The sequence below is a fragment of the Cryptomeria japonica genome, chromosome 3 (genome assembly GCF_030272615.1).
Source record: "Cryptomeria japonica chromosome 3, Sugi_1.0, whole genome shotgun sequence".
Taxonomy (NCBI): domain Eukaryota; kingdom Viridiplantae; phylum Streptophyta; class Pinopsida; order Cupressales; family Cupressaceae; genus Cryptomeria; species Cryptomeria japonica.
This window is the reverse complement of record NC_081407.1, coordinates 759,991,386-760,019,346: the sequence shown is the minus strand read 5'-3', so window position 1 is coordinate 760,019,346 and position 27,961 is coordinate 759,991,386. Positions and strand designations below refer to the sequence as shown.

The 27,961-nt window shown below is 33.5% G+C and overlaps 1 pseudogene; it reads left to right on the top strand.

Moving 5' to 3' along the window:
• Positions 1-9: 9 nt before the first annotated feature.
• Positions 10-24,099, top strand: LOC131068874 (probable pectate lyase 18; annotated as a pseudogene).
• The last annotated feature ends 3,862 nt before the right edge of the window (positions 24,100-27,961 follow it).

Genomic DNA, 27,961 nt, shown 5'->3' with positions numbered 1-27,961 from the left:
ACTGTCCGCATGGCGGACGAGCTGGCACTGCTCGGACGGGCGGTGCTGAAGGCGGAGGGCGCCGGCGGCAACACGGCGCTGCAGGGGCCGCTCACGGGAAGAGGCGGCCGGGAGCTTGGGCGCGGCGGTGGAGGTGGCGCCGGGAAGCGGCGCTGGCCAGGAGGAGCAGGGGATGCTGTGCGCGAGGAACCGTCGGTGGCGGACGAGCGGCCAACGGATGGCGGGCGCCGAAGGTGGTGCAGGTTGGACTGCGTGCACGGACGGACGAACTCGGCACGGAGGACAGGGTACGGGCTGCGCAAGTTGGAGAAGCCTGCAGACCTGCAAATAGGTACCGCGATGGTACGGCGAGCACAGGGGGGGGTCTGCGGACCCCCCAAAAAAATCTTTTTTTTTTTTATTTCTTTTCAAAATTTTTTTTTGATCGAATTTTTTTTCAACTTTGCAATTTTTTGATTTTTTTTTTATTTTTGAATTTTTTGAAAACAAATTTTTAGAAAGAATTTTTTTTTTTTTTTGAAAAATATATGAAAAATTCGAAAATCCGTACGAATAGGGTAAAATGGAGAAAAAAAATTTTCTCACCAAAATAAGCCAACTTTATAACCAAAATTCATGGAAATGGCCTTCCGGACGCAATGGAGAGGTCGGATCTGGTCTAGGACGCCTCCAAATGATGATGCTCCTTAGATCTGCCTCTTGACGTCACAATAATGCCTCTTCAAGACGAATCAATGAGACTCCAATAGCTTTGATACCATGTTGGATTTTGCCAAGATCAAGAGGTCAATGAAATGTACAAGATAGAGACATAATATGGGACAAGAATAAACTGTATTCTCATCAATAGAAAATGATCAATAATTGTTGTTACATACAATGTAGATGAGCTTGCTTATATAGGCAAGGCTAGGGATATGTATGAGCACACAAATATGACATGTGGCTCAATAAGAAACAAGGGTAGGTAGGAAATAGGTGTGGGTAGGTAGGAGAAATAATATAATATTCCACATGAGGTGGATCACCCACCGAAGGTGGAATTATCACTCCACAATAAGTGGATATGATAGTGTAATAACAAGATCAACACCATAAGAGGTGGAATTTCTCCTACACACACTATCCCAATGTGACACAAACACCCAAGTGTCTCATATCCAAACTACTATGAAATGCATTATCCTAAGTAAACTTAAGTAAGTGTAATAATATCCATGATGAATAATTATTTACACCAACAAATAGGTTGTAGCCTTCCTTGTTTCTATAACCCAAGGCCTGTGGTACCATCATATCCATGTCTTTGGAGTATTTTGAATCCATTGCCATACTGATCCATGTGTATTCTGGGTATTATCATATGATCTTCTTCTCTATATATCCAATGGTTAACATCTTCATTCAAGGATTCTTCTTGTAAGTCATCCCATCTAATGAAAGAGCACGAGTCTATATATCTAACAATTTCTTTTCCTTTTTCCTATTTTTTTACTATGTTTTGAGCTTTCCCAAAGGACTTAGGAGAAAGAGACAACTGTTTCCCACTTAAAGTATTTGCAATAGAGTACTCTCCACAACCCATATCTTTTATTTGTAAGGAGGATGTGGAAGGCATATCCTTTTTTGTTTCTGTGATCTTTAATGTTTCCAATTGTGTAGTGAGAGGTGCAGCCTAATTGATAGGTACCTGATTATCCACACTGTCTTTCAGATAATTGCAATGTTGGAATGGATTTGGATCACCCTTTATGGTGATTTCAATACCATTGTATGGGAATTTGACACATTGATGGAACGTGGATGGTACTACTTGTATGGTGTGGATCCATGGGCCACCCAATAACATGTTATATCCCAGCTCTCTGTCCAATACTTGAAAAGCGAACTCTGTTGTTATTGGTCCTACTTGTACAGGTAATGTTACAATGCCTTTAGATGGAGGTTCTTCATCATCATAAGCCTTGATATTTATCCTCTTGGAAGAATCAATATGAAGTTCAGAATATCCTAGTGCTTTGACCAAATTTAAAGTACAAATGTTGAGATCAACTTCCCCATCTATGAGTACTCTTCTAATTCTTCTCTTATGAATGTAAGCTTCTAGATGTAGAGGGTCGTTATGAAGCAGTCTATCACTAGGAATATCTTGTTCTATGAATGCAATACGTGTGCCTTGTGTCAGATTTCCCACCATGGACTGGAAGGCATTTTCATCTATATCTCTGTTCACTATCGAATCTTGAAGTGCTTTGTCCAATATAGCTCTATGAGTGGGAGAAATTCGCAATAGTTTGAATAATGATATCTGTGCAGGAGTTTTCTTAAGTTTCTCAACAACATTGTAAGTTCCTACTGTCGGTGGTTGATTTTGTGTTATTCCTTGTAAAGTTATATATGATCTGCAAGTAACTACTGCATAGTCTCTATCTTTGGGAATTATGGTGATTGTAGTGATTGTATCATTTGTATCATAGGTTGTTTTATCAAGATTTATGTTAAATCCTTCTTCATAGTCTTTATGGGTATGTTTGACATCCATTATATGTTCTATGAGTTCATCTTCAAACCAACCTGAGTGAGATGGTTGATCATGCCCCTAGTCTCTGAGACAAAGATTTCTATCATCATCATACTTCAATGCCTCTAATATCATGCAAATTTGGTTATCATCTGTGTGAGTGTTTTGATATTCCTCATCTTGGTCAAGTGTTTCTTGTGAATCATTATTTTCTATATCTCCTGAGCTAATGGCATGAATAGTGTAGTCATATGAGACCTTTGTGTAGTTAGCTATATTGTCTTGGGTACCTGATGTGGTTGCTTTCCCATTGTCATGCTTAAAAAAAGGATCCTTAAAAATCATGTGATTTGTGTTTTCTGCAGTTTTATCGGTATCAATTGTGTTGTCCCCTTGGTCTATCATATCTTGGACCAAGTTTTTCAATTTGTAGCAACTTGCTATTTTGTAACCTTTAGTCCGATGATAATCGCATAAATAATTATCATTCCACCATGTGGGTTTGAAAGGACATGTTTCATACACTCTTACTTCAGGTAAAGTAATCATGTTTGTCTGTATTAACTTTTTGAGCACTGACTCAATAGGTTCTCCTAGAGGTGTGTAATTTCTTCTTGGAGCATTTACCCTAGGGTATCTTGTGTAGCGTTTACATTTGATGAGGTTGCGTTATTCCCTCTATGTGGATTAGATGAATGACTTCTTCCCAAAGATAAAATAGGATGAGTTCTGTTTATTGTTTTGGCATCTACAATACCATCATTGGTCACATTTTTGTTTTTGACCAAAACTTAGATTTCTCATTGTTGTTGTTATTGCCATACTTAATAAGACCTTGTTCTACTAGTCCCTTCTCACATTTGAGATCATTTTCTGTGATTTGTTTGAATGTGGTTAAACATTGCATTTGTATCAGATACTTAATCTTAGGAATCAAATTTTTTATGAACATATCCACTTGCTCTGTTTCTAGGATAATTGTCTTGCACCTCCTATAGAGAGCCATCCATCATTATATGAAGGATGCAAATGTTTCATTCTCATATTGTTTAGCAGCACACAAGTCCATCAAAGTAATAGGGTGTCAATGTTGTGCGAGAAGTTTGCAATAAATTGTTAGCTAATTCTCCCCATGATGTGATGGTTGGTGGTAAATGTGAAAACCACTCTAAAGCCAGACCTCCCAGACTTTTAGGAAAAAATCTCATTAGATAAGTATATTCTGAGGCAACCTCTATAGATGCCGTAAAAAATTCTCTGATATGATCTCTAGGATCACCCTTGTCTCGATATCTATCAAATTCGAGTGTTTCAAAATGTTGTGGGAAAGGCGGAATGTATAATGTGTGATTGAATGGATAAGGACGTAAGTCCTGCATTGTGTAGATCTTTTTGTCATTACCAATTTGCATGGTCATCATTTGTTGTTGTAAATTATGTATTTGTTATGTCAGAATATTTGTTTATGTCAAAGGTATACCTTGTGTTTGTGTATGTCCCACAAAAGGAGTCGTGGTTGCATAACTAGGAGGTTGTTGGAAGGTACCAAGATTATAACCTTGTGTGTTGTGCTAACCACTAGGTACTCTAAAATAGCTAATATGTGAACCCATGTTTGGTTGAGTTGTACTTGTTGTATTGGCAAGACCTAGATTTGCATTTTGATAACTATATGTCGATCCCATGGAATAGGAAACTGGAGGTTGGGTTGCACTTGTTTCTTGTGTTTGAATAGGTGCTAAGACACTTGATATTATCAGTATGCTTTGTGATGGTATACTAGCATTGATCGCCAAAGATGACACACTTGTTTGAAAGTTTGCATTTGTCTTGACATTTGTTTGGATAGGTACGTTTTGAAGAAAACTGGAGTTCGTTGCTTGTATGTGTCAAGGGTGGAGTTTGACTATTATCTTGACCTAAAGTTTTTACTGGTGGTAAAATCTTTGTGACATCAAAATCCTCAGGTAGTTTTGCCCCATTTTGTATTAATAGTGAAAGATACTTGTCCCTATCGCTATGTATAAGTGCATCTAGGATCATGGGGACATGTGGGTCTTATTGTGTAGATTCAATTTTTTCCTTTGTCAAATGCTATTGTAATTCATTTAGGGTGGACATTTTCTGTGTACCTGAGTGTTGACCTATTGTCATGTCTAAATTCCAAGTAGGGTTTACAGACTGTGTGCTATTCGGGTCCATTATTCCTTTCGCTTTCTGCAACCTTCTGACGGGCATCTAAAATTACTTATATGAGGGTGGTTCTATGAAAGATGATGACTTAACCCTAGACTGTAGACATAAATGCAAGGCTATACTAGACTCTCTATTGAGGATTTTGACGTGAGACCTTTTGAGCATTCCTAGATTTCTCTAATGCAAGTCTTTCCATTTGTTGACGAAGTTGTTCAGCCTCAATCTCTCTATCAATTATACGGGAAATCATAGAATCAATGTTTATCTCGTGTATGACTCCTATATATTGAGGTGTGCTTCTTCTTAAATCCTAAGCTAAGTTACTAGACCATCAATGATTTCGCGTTAACTATCATTTGGAACTAAATTAGGATGCTCGAAGGGGAGAAAACCATCACCTAGGAGACCCATGAAGGCACATGCTATGAACCTATAATTGACATTGGAATCAAATGTATATGAGGTCTAGATGAAGATGTATATGATAATGTAGGACTATGTAACTAATATGGATGATAATGCAAAAGACTTAGGATGATAATGAGGAAGTGATTGGGACTATGCAAAAGATGTAGGACGATAATGAGGACGTAAGTGGGACTATGCAAAAGATGTAGGACGATAATGAGGACGTAAGTGGGACTATGCAAAAGACGTAGGACAATAATGAGGATGTAAGTGGGACTATGCAAAGGACATAGGATGATAATGAGGACATGATTAGGACTATGCAAAAGACTATGTAAAAGACTACCTAGGGTCACAAGTACGTAAGGACTTTTGAGTTTTGGTTTCAAAATGGACTTTGTTTTCTGTAACTTCATGTGTAGGACAATGTTTTGTAGTTTTCCAAATCTAAGAACAATTGCCGGTAGGTATGTATAGCTAACTAACTCAATTTTCATGCAATCTCAGAAAATTTAGAGAAACATGGGATAGGGCCTGAAATAGCCCAAGGGACTGACTCAATACTGGTCTAGCACAATGATACATAAAAAAGAATGGAATACAATCTTAGGCTGGATAGTGGACACCATTCAATGAGGCCCCCGTAGCAAAATACCAAAACAAGATGGACAAATAGAGAGTCTGGCAGCACTGGCTCCACTCCATGGCACACACTTCTCGGGCATGCGAGTCTCTCTTACCCCAAAGATCCGAGGATCTTATCACCAAGGGATTTCACTTCGGGTTCACCAAAATGTGTGTGTGTAAAATTCATCTTAAAAACAAGGAATCAATTAGAAGCAAAAGGGAAATCATGAATCCCTATCTAACCAAAGAATTTAACAATTAAAACAATGGAATAACACAATCAAGCAAATAGGAATTAAAATAATCAAATCAAATCAAAACTCCCTATCCTAAGATCGCGTATTGCTTCCATTGTTGTTCTCCTCTCTGTGGTATAATGGCTCTCAGATATTGTGCTGGTAACCTGCAAGTGACACAAAGATTCAAAGTTCGTGATTGTTGAAAATGGAGATTGAATGCTCAATTTATAGATTTTTGGAGAAGATTGATTGAAAGGTGGAACAAATTGATCAAGAGGTGGAACTTAGGTGAGCTCGAATGTTGATTGATAGTTGAACTGCCGACTATAGGAGTGAAACTCAATAGATTGAATAGATTAATTGAGTCAATTGATTGAGAAAAAGCTGACTGAGGGAAGAAAAAGAATGATTGGAGGAAATAAAGAGGATGACAAAGAAAGCTTAATTTAGTAAAAGCTAATTGTCCAAGGGGTTGAGCTTAACTAGCTAAAACACTGGGTTCTCACAGTGGAGACCCAAGTTCAACTCCCAATAGGGACATCTGAAGTGGAAATCTAAGTTGTGACTCTTGGCTTTCCATAGGATGGGGAAGGTCTTGGGGTCAATCTAATGGAACTCTAAGCTGTGACTCTTGGCCTTCCATAGGATGGGAAGGTCTTGAGGTCAATCTAATCAAGCATAATAATAATAATAATTCAAAGATATGTAATGGGGATGGGGCCCCCTACTGTGTCCCCACTGGTTCATAGCTCTAGTCAAAAGCTATTCAGGCTTCGGCCAATTACCAATCAAAAAAAAAAAAAATTAGTAAAAGCTAATTGAAAGATGGAAATAGAGATTGGAGAGATACATGATTTAATTAATTAATTGATTTAATTAATTAATTTAGCATGTGCTTGCATTTAGATTTAGATTATCAATTTAATCTTTGCATGATATTTATTCAAATAATTGAATTTATTAATTCAATTTAGCATTTGAATATATTTAGAACTTAACTTTGATTTTCAATTTGGTTTTTGAAATCATGCACATGTATTTGAATTTGGAAGAATTTAGAAGAATATGAAATTAAATGAAATTAGAATTTGAAGATTTGGAAATGGAAGAATTAATTAGTTAATTAATTAAATAATTTAAAAAACCATTCAATTATTTTAGAAATAGAATTTAATTAAATAATAGAGATTTTTTTTTTGAAGGATTAAATAATAATTAATTAAATAATAAATATTTAATTAATATTTAGAAGAGGGTTAATGATTGAATGATGACTAGAGATAGAAATTGAATAATTAGTAATTTATTTAAATAATAAAGATTATTTAAATTGGAGAATTAATCAAAATTAATTAAATAATAATAATTTAATTAATATTTAGGAAATGATTAAAATGATTAAATGATGAAAGAATAGGAAAATATAATAATTAGTAAGATGACAAGGAAATATGAAATTAGAAGAATAAGATTAATTAACTTAATTAAATAATTAAAGAATTATTTAATCAATTAGAGGAATAATTAGTACATTATCAATGTGACATTTTTAGGTGTCTATAGATTGATTTTAGACTACACATATCTAATTTGTAATCTTGCACCTTTACTACTATTATCTAGACTTTTTCTCTCCGATTTTACTATATTCTCTACTCATTGATTGTTTTGATTAGATAAGTTAGGAGAGGGCCCAAACCTTTACATATCAACCTACCAAGCAACATAGAGGGATCTTGTAAGGAGTAAGAAAACCAACAAAATTGAGAAGGTCTAAATCCAACACATGCTACCCAAAAAAGAAAAGCTAAAAACTATAAAAAGGCAAACTAGCAAGGCAAAGAAGGGACATAAGGGGAACAAGGCTACAAGGAGCCTTAAGGAGATGGGAAAGTCCTAGATGTTTGAATCCAAACTCAATTCATGACCTCATGAGAGGAGTAGGTTGAGAAGAAGGAATATAATTTTGCAAAGAATGTCTCCCATGATCCACAATAAGATTTCTCTTGCCCTTACAAGATTAACCCAAGCCAAAGGGAAAAATGTCAATCTTTTTTCGAATAATTCCTATCAAAGAGAACCCAATAGTAGGAGACAACAAAGGGCCTTGCACTATAGAGGGGAAATAAAAATATTTAAGATCCTCGGAGGAAGAAGAAGAAACCTACACCAAACTAGCTAGTTGAGGAAGAACATTCACTAACTTCTAAACTGCATTATAGGGATTGATCTTATGAGAATTTATGAAATTCATAGAGAAAATTCCCATATAGTGGAAATGACACAAATGAGAGTGATAAAAAAGAAAATATTAATCTCAAACTATCAATCTAGAAGATAGCTTTATGGAGTTAGGCTACCTAAAACCCTCCTCCACACAAACACAAAATCTAGAAGAGCAATATCTTGATATAGATTAGGTGATCTCATCCACAAAAATTATAGTCATCCTCGTACTCCAAAGGGAATTCTGGGAAGTTGATCCAAATAGGAAGTGAATTGAACATAGAAGGATCAAACCCAACAACCCATCTTTAAAAATTTAGGACCACATTGTTAGAGAACCAAGGACCTCCTAGAAGAACCTTCTTACTATCCTCCAAATAATTTATAGAAATAATAGACAACCATGTGAAATACCCATTACCACATGAGCAACAATATCCCAATGAATAGAAACCCATTCACATATAGTCTCTATGTTAGGTCTTGGCCTCAAGAACTTACTAATGATAGTAACTTGCAACCTATAAGAATCCTTATCCACCCATTGACTAGGGATAGAAGGAACAAGGTATTGTGAGACTAGAGGAAGAGGCTTCAAACATCGAGTATAGTTAGTGGAGAGAGCCATCCTCTAAAGATATACCTGACAAAAGTCATGCATAAAAACTTAATCATTAGGAATGATAGCATCAGTAAGGGGATAGTTGAAGGGCACCTAAAGTCCTCCACCAAAATAGAGAGAGAGAGGAAGTAGGGGGAATAACACCATCTAGAGGAGAGGTGGTTGGAGGGACATTAAAGACACGTAGAATATCTAGAGGAGAGTGGGAAGGAACGACATCAAAGACACTCACACGCGTAGTGACATTAGCCACAACCGGACTAGAAACAAAGTCCCTAAGTAGTCAAAGATTAGAGGAGGGAGCATCATAGTAGGAGCCTAGAGAGAGAGAGAGAGAGAGAGAGAGAGAGAGAGTTTCCAAAGAAAGGAAGTCAAAATTATCAAGAGCACAAAGCCAAACTTGAGCAGAATGAAAGTCCAATTACAATGGAAGCAAATTTTCTACACAAGGGGAGCCCCTGATTTCCATTACGAGGAGCATTTTATTTGTAACATTTTTTGTGTTTGGAACCAATGGCAAAGGGGGAGATTGTTGAAATTTATATTGTCATTAATGTCAAAGGAGGTAGTTAAGGATGTATATAAATTATCATTATGTTACCCTCAATATCTAGTTTCCAAAAATTATAATAATTTTAATTAATATTATGTCATATCAAATAATTATTGATCTAGATAAATAGAGTCAAGTTATGTTAAATACATCATTAAATATAGTATGTCACTAGTATCATCTTAATCAATTTTTTTATTATTGAAGGATTTGGAAGTATTTGTGATGTGTATATGAAGTCCATTCCTCAAAAACTATATCCACTAGCACAATATTTTATACCACATTCTACCATAGTTGTATTTTGAGGCTTGTAGTTTGGAAGGTAAATAAGGCTACACACAAAGAAAAATCTATTCAAGTTTCAAAGGTGGACTTCAATAACATGAAAAGTTAGGGTCAACATTATGCTCATAGAGATCACTTCACAATATATTATTACTTTTTTTATGAATGGGTCAAATTATTGCACTATGAACCAACTATAGGAAGCATGTGAAAGTGAACTAGGACCAACTAATGTTTTTTAGTAAAGCATAGAATCATCCAACTCTTGGAGTAGCATTCTGGATCTTGGTTTAAGCATATTACATGTTTGGTCTAAAGTATACATGTGGCAAACATGTGGATGTTGTAAATAAGTTATAAGATGAGTTGTGGTCATATATAACGTAGGGATGCATAAGTGTGATTGGATTCATTTCAAGAGTAATTATTGTTAGTAGAAGTAATAACCATGGAAAAATTTATGTAAGTTGTCTACTAAAGTCTAGGTTAAGTGGGCAAAATAACTTGAAGGTCTCATGGACTTTGAGAGGGTTGTCAAAAATTGATTAGATCAAGGTGATGCTAAAGGTTCATCCTTGAATGTCTGCATAGCATATCTCTCATGTACTATTATTGTATTTAAGGTTGGCTCCTCATCATCATAGTTGGTGTTCACTTCTTAGACTCGGGGAATGGTGTCTCCTATGGGTTGATGCATACAAAATATTGTAAGTTTATTATTTAGTTTATGAGGGTAGATTTGGATATTAGATCCAAGCATCTTTTCTCACCATGGTTTTCCTCTTATGTTTCTACATAAATCTAGTATTATTTTGTGTTGATGTCCTCTTATCTTGTCTTATTGTATCAGTTTCTATGATGTTTGGAGAAGTTATCAAGGGTAATTAATTTGGATTTGGTGTCTACTGATTACCATTCTCTTAGTGTCTATGTGTGATTAACACACATAATATATGCATTCTATTAAGAACAATAACCACTATTTCTTTTATTTTCATTCAAACGAACTATCTAGATTTCCTTGGATACGACCTTCTATTTATGTCACTTTGTGCAATATTCCTTTATTCATAATGTATCTTTGTTCAAGACAAAAGTCAAGTCCTTGTAGTAGTAACAAGTTATCCTATATTATCTAACAATGGAAAAGTTTATTGGTTATTTTGGAGAGATTAAAAATTTGGATTTATAAGGTTTGAATTTCATAAATACTTTTCCTTTGTAATAATTCTTTGTCAGTAATTTATAATGATATTTTTGTATTAAAATTCAGCTATTAATGAATTGTAATTGAATATATTAACTCACAATTTAGTAATAATCATTAGCATATTATTACTCATGGATTTGCTTAGGTCAACCCAAGAGTATACTGAATAATCCTTAGCTTGACTAAATCCATCCATTGATTATTACCATTTATTTATAATTAGATTAGTAGTAGATCAATAAAATAGATATTTATTTATATATTAATAAATACATAGAGTAGCATATATCAATATAAGAATGCAAGTAGTTATTAAGAGAATTTAAGTAAGAGGTGTAGAGATGTTATTAAAGCTTAAACTTTATTAAGTTATAATATTAAACATAAAGAAATAAATTCATTAGTCAACACTATTAAACTTAAATATATTATTTCTGTATATGTTAAGATGAATAAGTTATTATTTGAATGCCTCTACAATACTTTGTTTAAATTAAAGAAATAGAAAGATTTTTAAAAATCACAAGACTAATATATAAAATATGATAATAAGGATAGTAATGAGAGAAATGGACTCTTGTATCAAGGGTAAGATGTAAGCCCTTATCCCTTACCATATAGAAATAATAAATTATGTTTTTATTTTATGATTGTTGAATATTGAACTTTGAGTTAGTGAAAACTCTAATGATAATATCATAGTTTTTTTTTGAATGTAAAGGATAAGGGTGGAATTTCATATTAATCTCATGTTGACATGTTCATATAGTTTCTTGACTAGATGATAGTTCCTTACCATTAAATGGTTAACCATCTCTGAAGTTTATGACTATATATATAAATATTAAATGGATTTGATCTTATATTGTGATTGTTTGATCATGGTAACACCTTTTAATCAAAGGAGTGATTAGATGAATATGATATTGAATATTATAATCAAATTGAAGGTAGAAAGTTTATTCTAAGATAGAAAATATCTTCTATTATCAAAATATTTGAACCAATTAGATTTAATGAATGGAACTAAGTTATTTATGATAATCATTTCCTATCAATTTATAACATGTTATTGATATAATGTTAGCGAATTTATGCATCATATAATAACTCATGAATAAGTTTCTAAGTATATCATTTAGAAGATTTAAGAATGAATTAGCATTTAATATGTCTTGCATGATATCAGGTTAACTAGATAGATTGATAGTTACCTTTTCTTTTGTACTCTTATACATCTGTCTGTATGAGTTTTATACTCTCAAGATCATGTTTAGAGAAATCTTGTTATTGGTATTCTTATATACTAATGTGTTTGAAATTAGTTTTTATGCTGAATTTTATTATCAAGAAGATAATACTTGTGAGATGCTTCTATTTTCCTATGGCTACTTTGTATACTTATGCATTCAATTCTTGTTTGTGTAAATGGATGGTGCTAAACATGGAGAACCATAGAAGGATTGAGTATCACCCTCTATTTATCTATCAATAAATGAATTAAAAAGATGCATTGGGAAAAACATGTTTTATCAAATTTTAATATTAGACCATGCTACTACTTTTGATTATTCAGAACTCATACTCTTGGCCATGTCATAATATTGTTATATTAGCGTGCACATGTGTGCACACACACACACACACACAAACATAGAGAGAGAGAGAGAGAGAGAGAGAGAGAGAGATTATCATGCTACATTGATTCCATCACTCCTACTTGTTTAAGATTTCTATTGCCTTTTGTTTTGTAAAGTAAAGCATAGCATCATCCAACTCTTGGAATAGCATGTTGGATCTTTGTTTAAGCCTATTAAATATTTGGTCTAAAGTATGCATGTGGCAAATGTGTGAATGCTGTAAATAAGTTATAAGATGAGTTGTGATTATATATAATGTAGGGATGCATAAGTGTAATTGGATTCATTTCAAGAGTAATTCTTGCTAGTAGTACTAATAACCATGGCAAAAGCTATGTAAGTTGTCTACTAAATTTTAGGTTAAGTGGGCAAAATAAATTGAAGGTCTCATGCACTTTGAGAGGGTTGTCAAAAGTTGATTAGATCAAGGTGACACTAAAGGTTCATCCTTGAAGGTCTGCATAGCATATATTTCATGTACTATTATTGTATTTAAGGTTGGCACCTCATCATCATAGTTGGTGTTCTCTTCTTAGACTCGGGGATTGGTGTCTCCTATGGGTTGATGCATACAAAATATTGTAAGTTTATTATTTAGTTTATGAGGCTAGATTTAGATATCAGATCCAAGCAACTTTTCTCGCCATGGTTTTTGCCTTAAGTTTCTACATAAATCTAGTATTATTTTGTGTTGATGTCCTCTTATCTTGTCTTATTGTATCAGTTTCTATGATGTTTGGAGAATTTATCAAGGGTAATTAATTTGGATTTGGTGTCTACTGATTATGATTCTCTTAGTGTCTATGTGTGATTAACACACATAATATATGCATTCTATTAATAACAATAACCACTATTTATTTTATTTTCATTCAAACGAACTATCTAGATTTCCTTGGATACAACCTTCTATTTATGTCACTTTGTGCAATATTCCTTTATTCATAATGTATCTTTGTTCAAGACAAAAATCAAGTCCTTGTAGCAGTAACAAATTATCCTATATTGTCTAACAATGTAAAAGTTTATTGGTTATTTTGGATAGTTTAAAAATTTGGATTTATAAGGTTTGAATTTCATAAATACTTTTCCTTTGTAATAATTCTTTGTAAGTAAATTAGAATGATATTTTTGTACTAAAAGTTAGCTATTAGTGAATTGTAATTGAATACATTAACTCACACTTTAATTATAATCATTAGCATATTATTACTCATGGATTTGCTTAGGTCAACCCAAGAATATAGCCAGTAATCCTTAGCTTGACTAAATCCATCCATTGAGTATTACCATTTATTTATAATTAGATTAGTAGTAGATCAATACAATAGATATTTATTTATATATCAATAAATGCATAGAGTAGCATATATCAATATAAAAATGCAAGTAGTTATAAAGAGAATTTAAGTAAGAGGTGTAGAGATGTTATTAAAGCTTAAACTTTATTAATTTATAACATTAAACGTATAGAAATAAATTCATTAGTCAACAATATTAAACTTGAATATATTCTTTCTGTATATCTTAAGATGAATAAGTTATTATTTGAATGCCTCTACAATACTTTGTTTAGATTAAAAAATAGAAAGAATTTTTAAAATCACAAGACTAATATATAAAATAGGGTAATAAGGATAGTAATGAGAGATGTAATGCCCCACTAGAAACCCTAAAGAAAAACAACACAACTAGGCAACTAAAGGGTGAAATATATATATATTTTTAAAAGAACAAGTTCACTAATTATAACCATTGCACGTCTAATAACACATCAGAAGACTAACACATGATTCCCTAAGGGTTACCAACAAAGATTACTCCGTAGATTATATTAACACCACGGTAAATCCTATTGTTCAGCTAATTAGGAAAATTAAATGCTTAAGATAAAATCTACACATATATCTAAATTCCATAATGAAAGAATTCAAAGTACTCCAATGCATTCATTTCTCATAGTTCATATATACAAAAGATTAAAGCAACTGAATTAACATACATTCCAATGACTCCCTTTTACAATATCCATAAATAGATGGTTACAAAAAATACCATGAATTACAAAGTTACAATATCAGGGTTCCATAAAAGTTTGATACAATGACCACAAGGTCTCAACTAAACAATAATCACAAACATGAGCTGGTACATCAACCACGAACCAAGAAACACCAGCGAAGCCCTTCCTCGCTTGAAGATACATTCCAGAACATCCGATGGGGAGTGGCACTACCAGCCGACCATGTGATCCCAAAATGGAACCACCCCATCGTGCTAGGAGATAGTAGAAAACCCTCAAGCAAGCAAATTAAGACAAGTACGAAAGAACTGCAAGACTCTACAAACATCCATGTGACTCAACTCACAACACTAGTGACTCTAAGGAGAGAGTGTCACTGCATAGCTTAAGATGGATACCATCGTACAACCTCCTAAGTCCTGGTTCTCTGTCCTGGTAACCTCTCCTGGCTTCTAGCTCCAACTAAGTCTCATGTGGACCCTACCAATCCTTTCATGAAGACAAGGTGGTAAGTTTATCATTCTAGGCCTTCTCATTACATTATGAGCCCTGTACAAGCACTACACCTATGCACGAGGTATATTATCTTAATTAATATTTATTCTACCCACCCCCTAATCAATTATTAGGTTATCACTTCTTAATTGACTTCCGACGGGTTATCCTGTCATCCACTTCGGGCATGGCCCCCACTCGAAACCCACTCTCTCTCATAGGACACTACAGGAAAGTTCTCTCTACGAGAACTCTGTGGTGAAACAGACAGCCATACCTAATCATGACAAACCACAGGTGAAGGATACATAATCACTAACCAAAGATTGACCATTTGGACAAAACACACAATGGCTCACATCAATAAGGTTATACATCAACACCCGACCAAGGAAATATAATAACATAGGACACAATGACAACTCAACCAGAATTGTGACAAATTATAAACTTGACTGGAAACACCATTTACACAAGATCCTAATACAGGCAATCTTTTCTTAAAACAAAAAAATGCATAAATAGATTTCAACTTAAGACTTCCAAAAAATAAGAATTACAACTATATTAATACACTATTTAATAAGTCATAAACCTAATGTTTCATCTTTTTCGTAGTTCAACTTCAAAGTTTCTCTCTCTATCCTCTGACTCTGCTTCTAGAGGATTGGGTGATCTAATTTTCTAAGAGTTTTGCTAAGTTTAATCAACCAACTTTCATGAAATATATCATTAAAGCATCTAAACTTGCATGATCCTAATTTATTGATTGATATTGTGACTCTAACTATTTCATAAATATAAATCTAGATCATTCTTAATCTCTTAAATCCTTCCAACAAAACATACTAGATTTGAGCCTACCTCAAGAAATGTGATCCATGGTTATTACGATCCTTGATAACTTCAAATTGTCTGCAATATGTCTAGATTATGTTGCTTTCCTTCTCGGCACTCTCCTATCTCACGAACTCTCTATTCCTAGTCCTTATCCTTTCTATATTCTAAGAATTTCTCTAATAATAATAAAGCAACTAACACTCATCCAAGAGACTAACCTCTAAGTTCAACACTAAATAAGAAATGTCCATCGTCAATCTTTTACGACTCGGTCATAAACACATCAAAATCTCCATTATCCTCTATCTTGCTCCCCTCTAACTTCCTATCTTTTTCTTTATTTCTCTTTGCTCCAACTTGCTATTTGCTATCATCCTCTATATCTTTTCCTACCTTCTCTTCTTCATTCCATTCTCTAATCCTTCGTTGCATCTCACCCCCTCTTCTCTTCCAACTCAATGGTCTATATATATAGGGTTGTCATCTAGCTTCTTTCTTATTTTTCAGGCTATCTCTCCTAGTGGTGGATTGATTCTAAATGACACCACTCATGATTTTATTGCAACATAATAGTCCTAAATGATTTTGAATTCTTATGTGTTCACCATACAAAGTTATGCATTACCTACTTCGTGACACCAACCACCATAGTTGTTAAGTCCATAATTATAGATTATCCATTCATCTATTTCAAACGATTAATAATACATTTTCAATAAACAACGATATAAGAAAAATCACATAAATAATCGTAACCTATATTTAAAACTCCCAATTTCACACTTCATTAAATAATAACCAAAATTAAATAAAGAACCTACCTCTTTATGCTTGAAATTGGCTTGGAATGAACTCCTTCGTGCCTCCTCTAATTTGACCTTCTTCTTCCTTGATGGCTCAAGAGTTCTCTCACAAATCTTCTATTATCCTTCTATCTCTGCTCTAAAATGCTCCTCGGCTATTTTCTCCCTTTTTCAGCGAGCTTTCACTATTATTTATACCGTTCTCATTCTAAATTGGTTGCTATAATCTTGGCCATAACAACGACATCACTAATAATTATAAATCTCTCTTTTAGTTTGAATTGATTTACAACTCTAAGGGATTGCATGCATGTCGACTAAGCTATGCATCGATTATTTTAAACAATTAATAGAACTGCTCACTTCTACTCCATGTCTACCTATCTTCTATGACTCAATTATGGTTGGCTTAACAATAAGTGCTAGATATCGAACGCAGATCCACATACCTCGCGATCTGTTTGGATGGAGAAGTTACATTACCGTCATTGCCACGCAGAGTTTGGTTTGCTTTCAAACACTTTAGTGTTTGTCAAGTGCAGGTTTGTCGGTATCACTGCCAAGTCTCCCTATCCATCGACCATCGACCATGTTTCACCGTGAGTCATGGTGCCTAGGTCAACCAACCCAAATCTATAGATTTAACGTGGGTCATGGGGTGCCAGGACAACCACTTGCTATGGTTCCTCTGTCATTTACTACCAGTCGTGGTTTGCTAGTCTACTGGTTTAATCAACTTCTCTGTCAATTTACCGTGGTTTGAGGGGAGGGGGGGTAATCGGTGGTGTCGACTCCCTCCATTTCTATACTTTCCACATTAACTTTCCAACTGCCATAAAGTTTGAGTGGCTGCACGTGGTTTACGTGTCTTGCAACGTGGTTTACTTAGCATTAAACTCCATTGCTTCACCAATGTCGATACCTAGCTAATTCTGCATTCAACTACTAGTTTTGCCTACATATCGACTCCTAGTACTCGTTGTCCTTAGCTCAAAGTTAATCGATAGTTTTTGTTTAGTTTGGCCACCCTAATGGTCATGTAACATGTCGCTTATCTAATAAAACCCGCCACCTTTTCTATAACATGCGACTATCTATAATTTACAATGTAACCTTTAAACTTAGACATTTTAAAGTTATAATATATAATCATAATTTACGTATATGCTCATATTCATAACCATGAGCATATACATAAACATGTTTTATGAATATTTTTATAGCATAAGACAATAATCGTAATATTTACAAAATCACCTTAAAATATATATGCGAAAATATGTGTGTTTGATAAAATCAAAGTTATTAACTACCAAATATATTTAACTCGCATCAATATAAAAATGGTCATTAATAAAGATACATTTTCTTATTCAAAAGACAATAAATCTTTCTATATATGGTACGTTAGGTCGTAAAATTCAAATTTTCAACTTATAATAAATCACATTAAAATAATCAATATAATTAGTCATAAACTATATTCACCTTTGAATATATATAAGTTTATGATCGATTCCTATTATTTAAAATACGTACAACTATAGTATAATTTTGAAAACCAAACATTAAATATAGTTTCAATAATTTACCTACTTCTACACGTAGAATGTTAAATCATAGAGTCACTATTTAATTCACATTATTAACAATTTTTCACCCTTCAAAGAGAAATAAAATGTAACATGCAATAATTAAAATCACTAAACACACAACCTGAGCAAACCTCAAGTAAATACTCACAAAAAATCAAACAACAAAATACAAAGGCCGAACAAAGTGACAGGATGACCAACTGACAACACTCACACGAGTGTAACTGAATAAAATAGGGTCAACTACTATCTCCTCCACTTCCATCAGAAAATATAAAGCATGCTCAAACCTGTGAAGGCAGGTGGAGATGATACCCCATGCCTACCTGGTACTTGTACTTGCAATATCCTGCATCACTTAACCACACATGCATATATACAATATAGAAAACATGACATACACACCGATGAAAGAGAATCGTGACGTTCCTTGTCTCACCGAAATGAGCGAAGGAAAATTGTCCCCTTGAATCCAATACACTCGTAGACACACAACATATAATTCCACATTGCATAGATAAAGTAAAGTGTCAGTACATAGCAATAATCCACAAAATGCCATAAATCAAAACTACTGAAATACTGGAAATAAATTATGCATCTCAAATCTAGATAAAGCAAGAAATAATGTCATATAAGTCTGAAAACCAATCATGGTAATGTATCCACTGAAAAAAACCAATAATAAAATATAAGTCCAATGAGTTCAAACGAGTAGGGGTACTACAAGAGAAATGGACTCTTGGGTCAAGGGTAAGATGTAAGCCCTTATCCCTTACCATATAGAAATAATAAATTTTGTTTTTATTTTGTGATTGTTGAATATTGAACTCTAACTTAGTGAAAACTTTAATGATAATATCATAGTTTGTTTTTTAAAATGTAAAGGATAAGAGTGGAATTTCATATTAATGCCATGTTGACATGTTTGTATAGTTTCTTGACCAGATGATAGTTCCTTACCATTAAGTGGTTAACCATCTCTAAATTTTATGACTATATATATAAATATTAAATGGATTTGATCTTATATTGTGATTGTTTGATCATGACAACACCTTTTAATCAAAGGAGTGATTACATGAATATGATATTGAATATTATAATCAAATCTAAGGTAGAAAGTTTATTCTAAGATAGAAAATATCTTCTATTATCAAAATATTTGATCCAATTAGATTTAATGAATGGAACTAAGTTATTTATGATAATCATTTCTTATCAATTTATAACATCTTAATGATATAATGTTAGTGAATTTATGCATCATATAATAACTCATGAATTAGTTGTTAAGTATATCATTTAGAAGATTTAGGAATGAATTAGCATTTAATATGTCTTGCATGATATCAGGTTAATTCGATAGATTGATAGTTACCTTTTCTTTTGTACTCTTATACATCTGTCTGTATGAGTTTTATACTCTCAAGATCATGTTCAGAGAAATCATGTTATTGGTATTCTTATGTACTAATGTGTTTGAAATCAGTTTTTATGCTGAATTTTATTATCAAGAAGATAATACTTGTTAGATGCTTCTATTTTCATATGACTACTTTGTATACTTGTGCATTCAATTATTGTTTGTGTAAATGGATGGTGCTAAACATGGAGAACCATAGAAGGATTGAGTATCACCCTCTATATATCTATCAACAAAGGACTTAAAAAGATGCATTGGGAAAAACATGCTTTTATCAAATTTTAATATTAGACCATGCTACTACTTTTGATCATTCTGAACTCAACATCTTTGCCATATCATAATATTGTTATATAAGTGTGCACGCATGTGTGCACACACACACACACAAACATAGAGAGAGAGAGAGAGAGAGAGAGAGAGAGAGAGAGAGAGAGAGAGAGAGAGAGAGAGAGAGAGAGAGAGAGAGAGAGAGAGAGAGAGAGTCATGCTACATAGATTCCATCACTCCTACTTGTTTAAGAATTCTCAACATCTTTGTGTTGGGCCATGTATTCTTCATGCCAAGAAGAGTTTGAGGGGAGCGTAAAGATTTGTGGTTGGGTAGATAAGTTCTTCGATGATGCTCTCACCCAATGTGTTCTTATTGGAGGTAGTGTGTCGAGAGTTCCTGTTAGGGTTAACTTTATTTTTGTACTCTTTGTAATTGACCTTTTGATGTTATGTAAAGGAAATTGTTTCCTTATGATACGGCTTGTCAATGGCTTTTGTACTTAGACATCATGTTTCCATTCTAATATATTTGAACATGTTATTTTAAATGTTTTAGAATAATGTGTATTTTATGCTATATGATTATTTTAATAATATGGAGGTCCTTATAGTTTGAAATTATTATTGTCTCAAAACATTAAAAAATACCAAAATTGACACATTACTAACTCATGTGAATGCACATTGATATATTTAAAGCAATTTCACTTGTAGTTGGGTTTGTTTCATGTAACATAAACAAATTTATCAAATATTTAATATATTTTGAATGTGAGTACATATAAGAGGCATTTTTATAATTTATTATTTTTGTATTTATAATTTAATAACAAGTCATCTAGTGTAAAAATACTCTAATAATAAGAGGCATGGAAAGTGAGATGTCTACTTCTAAAAATGGTTTACCAATCCAATTACATAGAACTATTTGGACTTTTGCTGATGCTATTTAAATGATTTTTATTTGATAAAAAAATCAATCTCATATAACTAATTACTCCATCTTATAGTAAAAAAGCATAAGTAATAGAAAGCCTTCTATTATTCATAGCTCCTTTTTATAAGTAAGATCTACACAATTAAAAGTTATAGAAATGAATGATCTTATTAGATCAAAATAAATAACAATTAGTTCACCATTCATACTTCTTACAAAGCCTTCTCACTATTAAGATGTGTGTGTCATACAATTGAATAGAATTAAAAGTTTAATTAATGCACAAAAATGTTCCAATAGTATCATATGTCTTTATTATTTTTAAAAGTTGAATATTTGGTTTGATTAAATATATATTTCAGGTTGAGCTAGCCATCCAAACTAAAAACATATAATGATTCAACATATTATTTAAAAGTTCATATTATTAAATTGATATGATGTAGAATTATAAATAATCAATCTTTATAAACTTAATAACCTTAAATTAATATATAAATATCTCTATTATACCTAATTATCCTCGTGACGTCACACATAGCAAATAAAGCTCCAATTATTTTCACTTCGACCTATCTTTTTCTAACGTAATCATCCATTCATTTTTAATGACTCTTCATTACATATAAATTTTCATTTTAATAATTTTGTCCTCGTATTTATTTTATATACCATAACCCTTACTATTTCCTTAGACATCGCGTAACTATATATCACGTTTGTATAAGATCATCCCACCATTAGTCGCATGATGATATATGTTTTATTGCGTTAACATAAAGAAGTTTATCCTAAAAATATATATTTATAATCTATTAAATTTCGATATGTTAGATTCCTTTGGAATTGAAATTTTTTCCACGATAAAAAAAATGAAGAACGCGGGAACCATGTGAGTGCAAATTACGGAAAAGGAAAGTCAAAGAAGTGTTACTTCTGAATAACTCAATGGAGTCACCATGGAAAGCAGACACGAATAAAATGCCGCGTCCACCACATCCATGAAAGTTTCTATATCTATGTTTTTCAAATAGATTTGGAGAAAACTCTCAATTCAGACAAACGTCGGAGTAAACATTCTAAGAAACGTTGGAGGAATGCTCTATCACATCATTACTCACTATTGTTTACCACCGTAATAATCGCACTGAGATAACGTGCATACAGATTTTGCACATGATGATTGCAGGTTTTCTTCTTCTTCTTGCTGTCTTTTTCTTGAAGTTAGTGATAAATATCATGTTGAGAAGCCGGAGCTTGTACTTCAAATGGTAGAAAGGTAACCATCTCGCCTTTCAGATGATTTAGACATTTTAGAGAATTTATTTATGGTAGTATAGAAATGAAATCCAATATCTTATTGAATTTAGTACATTAGTATGAAATCCTAAATGATAAGGTTTATTATAAATGTTCTATTTATTCTTATGCTGTTCCTCGACGTTTTCTTCACTGTAATTTCTATAATACTATTCTTGTAGCTGGTATGCAGCAGTTATAGAACAAATTTCTATCACCCATATCATCATACCATTGGATAATTAACAATTGTCGTCATTGAGACAGATTCAATGAAAGAAAATTCACTACAGAAAAGATATTTAAGTCAGTTCAATTAAGAGAATTTCAAAGTTCTAGCATTTTTTTATAGCTAGCATATATTACAGACAGTTGAGATTATTTACTTCAAGAACTATTGTGCAGGAGTTTAAATAATTCGAAAAGAAAGCTGAGCTCGTGCGAAACGGGGAACCCCATCGATGACTGCTGGCGTTGTGATCCTAACTGGGCTAACAACCAAAAGAGACTGGCTGATTGTGCCATCGGATTTGGCAAAAACGCCATTGGAGGTAAGAATGGCAGATTTTATATAGTTACAGATCCAAATGACGATGACCCGGTCAATCCTCGACCTGGCACTCTGCGGCACGCTGTTATTCAAACCGAACCTCTCTGGATTATTTTCCAAAGAGATATTGTTATTCAGCTCAAGTAGGAGCTTATCATGAACAGTTATAAGACTATTGATGGTAGAGGTGCCAATGTTCATATAGCAAATGGAGCTTGCATTACAATTCAGTATGTGACCAATATTATCATTCATGGAGTTCATATCCACGACTGTAAACCTGCGGGAAATACAAATGTTAGGACCTCCCCGACACATTATGGGTTTAGAACCAAGAGTGATGGAGATGGGATTTCCATCTTTGGATCAAGCACAATTTGGGTTGACCACTGTTCATTGTCAAGTTGCGCAGATGGATTGATCGACGCCATCATGGGTTCCACTGCTATAACCATTTCAAACAGCTTTTTCACTCACCATGACAAGGTGCTCAAAACTACTTTTTTGGTCTACCATAAATATACTTTTCTTTGAAATTAGGTTTCACAATTGTATTTTTTATCCGAGGATTTTAGCGTAGGGTATTAAAAGCCTATTACTAGACTTGAACGAAAAAAATGTGAGTATTTATTAAATTGTCGATAGAACGCTATTTCTCAAGTCCAATATTTATTGGCTTTTTCTAGGTGATGCTCCTGGGACACAACGACGCCTACACCGAGAATGACAAAATGCAAGTAACAGTTGCTTTCAACCACTTTGGAGAAGGGCTTGTTCAACGTATGCCCAGGTGTGAATAGAATTTTGTTACAAACTGTATTCCTTGCACAAAGACCACGAATATACAACTTGCTGAAGTTTATTTGCTCAATTCTTTAAGATATTAACGTTATGATGCAGATGTCGACATGGATACTTTCATGTGGTGAACAATGATTACACCCACTGGGAAATGTATGCAATCGGGGGAAGTGCAAACCCCACCATTAACAGCCAAGGCAACAGATTCCTTGCTCCTGATTATCGATTCCACAAGGAGGTAGAAGACCTATACAACTCATGTCTCTTATATCTTTGGTATTCAACGGTTGTAGTATAGTTATAGTATGGGTAATGTGCAGGTTACAAAGCACCAAGATTCAATAGAAGGCAACTGGAGATTAGTGGGAGATCTTATGTTAAATGGGGCATTCTTCACAGCATCAGGGGCTAAAGCATCCTCAAGCTATGCCAAAGCTTCGAGTATGGCGGCAAGACCTTCGTCTATTGTGGGCTCTATCACTGCAAGTTCAGGTGTTCTCACCTGCAAAAAAGGTTCCAGCTATTAGACCAAATGCGTGCATTATAGACAAATTCTTAGGAATCCTTCAATTCTGTTTCTTTGCAAGCATGAGCACACGGAATGAGGCTTCTTAGTTATCACTAAAGACGAATATATGGAAAATATCGAATAATATTTTTCTCAAATTTGAAGCGTAGTGGTAGAATGTCAGGCCAATGTTTGTTCATATTATCTCGATTGTAACTTACAAGCATTTCTTAGGTAAATCTCACAAGAACTGCAATATATAGATAGGAAATAGTTTAATTTATGTTCATACTAGTAATTCAAAAAACTAATTTATGTGAACGTTTCTTGAAACTATGAACACATACGGTGTAATTGCATACGACGCAACTAAATATATTCACTTGCATGGGGAATTATTAACCTTTTACGTTTGACTGCTCCTATAAGATTTTTATTTAATATAAAATAGAGTATAACGAACTCACAAGAATGTGAGACATTGTAATGTAGAATAGCCTTTCAATTTAGGTTAATTAAATAAATTTAAACAATTTATTATATATCAGTTTAGATTAAATAAATTAAATTAGTAGTTGAAAAAAATAAATTGTGTAAACTGACGCTATTTTAGGAAATTAAATGTATAAGGGTATGGATATTTTATTAATATACTTAATTATTAAGATAATATTGGTGCACTATAGATTCTACTCACTTTCATATCAAAAAATACATAATTTGGAAACAGTCAATGTCAAAAATTGTATACAAAATCTTAATTGATCTTAGGTTTATTATGTGATTGTAGATTGATTTTACACTACACATATCTAATTTGTAATCCTGCACCTTTTCTATTATTATGTAGACTTTTTCTCTCCGATTTTACTATATCCTCTACTCCTCATTGATTGTTTTGATTAGATAAAGTAGGAGAGGGCCCGAACCTTTACATATCAACCTACCAAGCAACACAGAGGGATCTCATGAGTGAGAAAACCAACCAAATTGAGAAGGTCTAAATCCAACATATGCTACCCAAAAAAGAAAAGCTAAAAACTATAAAAGGCAAACTAGCAAGCCAAAGAAGGGACATAAGGGGAACAAGGCTACAAGCAACCTTAAGGAGATGGGAAAGTCCTAGACGTTCGAATCCAAACTCATTTCACGACCTCATGAGAGGAGTAGGTTGAGTAGAAGGAATAGAATTTTGCAAAGAATGTCTCCAATGATCCACAACAAGATTTCTCTTACCCTTACAAGATGAACCCAAGACAAAGGGAAAAATGTCAATCTTTTTCCTAATGATGCCTATCAAAGAGAACCCAATAGTAGGAGACAATAAAGGGCCTTGCACCATAGAGGGGAAATAAAAATAATTAAGATCCTTCGAGAAAGATGAAGAAACCTACACCAAACTAGCTAGTTGAGGAAGAACATTCACTAACTTCTAAACTGCATTATAGGGATTGATCTTATGAGAATTGATGAAATTCATAGAGAAAAATCCCATATAGTGGAAATGACACAAATGAGAGTGATTAAAAAGAAAATATTAATCTCAAACTCTCAATCTAGAAGACAACTTTATGGAGTTAGGCAACCTAAAACCCTCCTCCACATAAACACAAAATCTAGTAGAGCAATATCTTGATTTAGATTTAGTGATCTCATCCATAAAACTAAGCTAACCAAAAGCTTTAGTATTTCCATGAAAAATATAGTGATCCCAGTACTCCAAAGGGAATTTTGGGAGCTTGATCCAAATAGGAAGTGAATTGAACATGGAAGGATCAAACCCAACAACCCATTTTTTCAAATTTAGGAACACCTTGTAAGTGAACCAATGACCTCCTAGAAGAGCCCTCTTAGTATCCTCCAAATAATTTATGAAAATAATAGAAAACCATGTGAAAGACCCACTACCACATGAACAACAATAGACTAATGAATAGAAACCCATTCACATATAGTCTCTATGTTAGGTCTTGGCCTCAAAAACTTACCAATGAGAGTAAACTACAACCTATAAAAAGCCTTATCCACCCATTGACTACGGATAGAAGGGAAAAGGAATTGTGGGACCAGAGGAAGAGGCTTCAAACATCGAGTATAGTTAGTGGAGAGAGCCATCCTCTAAAGATCTACTTGACAAAAGTCGTGAAGAAAAACTTAATCTTTAGCAATGGTAGCATCAGAAGGGGATAGTTGAAGGGCACCTAAAGTCCTCCACCAACAAAGAGTGAGAGAGGAAGTAGGGGGAATAAAACCATCTAGAGGAGAGGTGGTTGGAGGGACATTAAAGACAAGCGCAACATCTAGAGGAGAGTTGGAAGGAAGGACATCAAAGACACTCACACGCATAGTGACATTGGCCACAACAGGACTAGAAAGAAAGTCCCTATGTAGTCAAAGATTAGAGGAGGGAGCATCATAGTAGGAGCCTAGCATAGGCTCAGGGAAAGAGCCATCACCAAGGAGCCAATAATCATATGGATGGAAATTTATTGTTGTATACACCTCTAAATGGTCTGAAGATAATTAATTAAATAAGCAATTATTTAATTAATCCTCCTTCCTAATTTAATTGAATTCAATAAGTAATTTGATTAAATTTTCCCTTTCATCTACTTATTAATAAAAATAAGGATTTATTAAATAGGTTCATTTCACCCCTTTAATTAATTAATTCAAATTAATTAATTCCCTCCATCCAAATTCATTTCTTCTAAATCCTAATTAATTAAAACAAATCAAATCCATGAGCTGTTGAGATTAATTATCCCTTTTCATATTATTTGAATTTTTAAATTCAAATTCTCCTAACTTCTACCACTCCTAAACCTAACCCATTCTACCTACCACCATGTCCCTTTTCATCCAAGATCTTCTAGAACTTTATGACACTTGTCACTAAGTGTTCCCTTTCATCCAACCCTTCTAGAAGCCTCTTGGCACTTGTCACCATAGAGATGACAAATGTTCCCTTTAATCCAACTACCTTTTCCATCCTCCTCCAATTTAACCATTGATATCTTCAGATCAATCTTGACCATTGTTTCTTGCCACATCACCCCTAGCCTTGAAAATCCTATAAATAGAGCTCATTTTGGAGCTCAAAGGGTCCCAATATAGATGGTCCCAATTTCATATCATTTGATCCCATCTCATTCTCATCTTATGCATTGTTACTATAGGCATCTATCTTATAGTTTATCCATTTTAGCAATGTTATCATGCTCAATTTTAGCTTAAATCTTAGCTTAATCATGCTAGATCAATCATTCATGTAGCTTAATCATGCTATTCTTGCTAGATCATGCATTTTCAGCATTCAAATCCTCCATCTAAGTGTAGTCAAGTCACTGGAATTTGCATAATCAGATTTGAGAGCATTTTCATACTCGCATTTACTAGGAGGCAATAAGTCGATTAGCTATGGTTTTGTCTTTCTTTGATTTAAATCTTCTAACCATGCTTGTAATGTTTTATTGAGTGCATTGTGTTTGCAGGTACAACTACACTTCACAAAGCACGACAATTGTTTACAAATTTCTTTCAAGTATTATTTTGCCAAATTCTAACACTCAAGGAAAAAATTATGCATTTTTCTTAAAATGGCAAATTTGTCATACGAGAACAACTCTTCTGACAAATATATCTACTTTTGGTGTAATTTATACAAAATTTGTGAAATATATGCAAATATACTAGATAGGTTTTTTTTAGTGTAGGAATAAAACCTAGATATTTTTTTTCTTTCCATTAAGAGGAAGATGAGTTTCTAATACAAAATTAAAAAATAGTTCCATAAAAGATTTCAAATATTAAACTTTGATTTGTAACTTTGTCCCCTAATCTTTGATTTTGGTGAAATAAAAGTCAATTATGACTTTCGC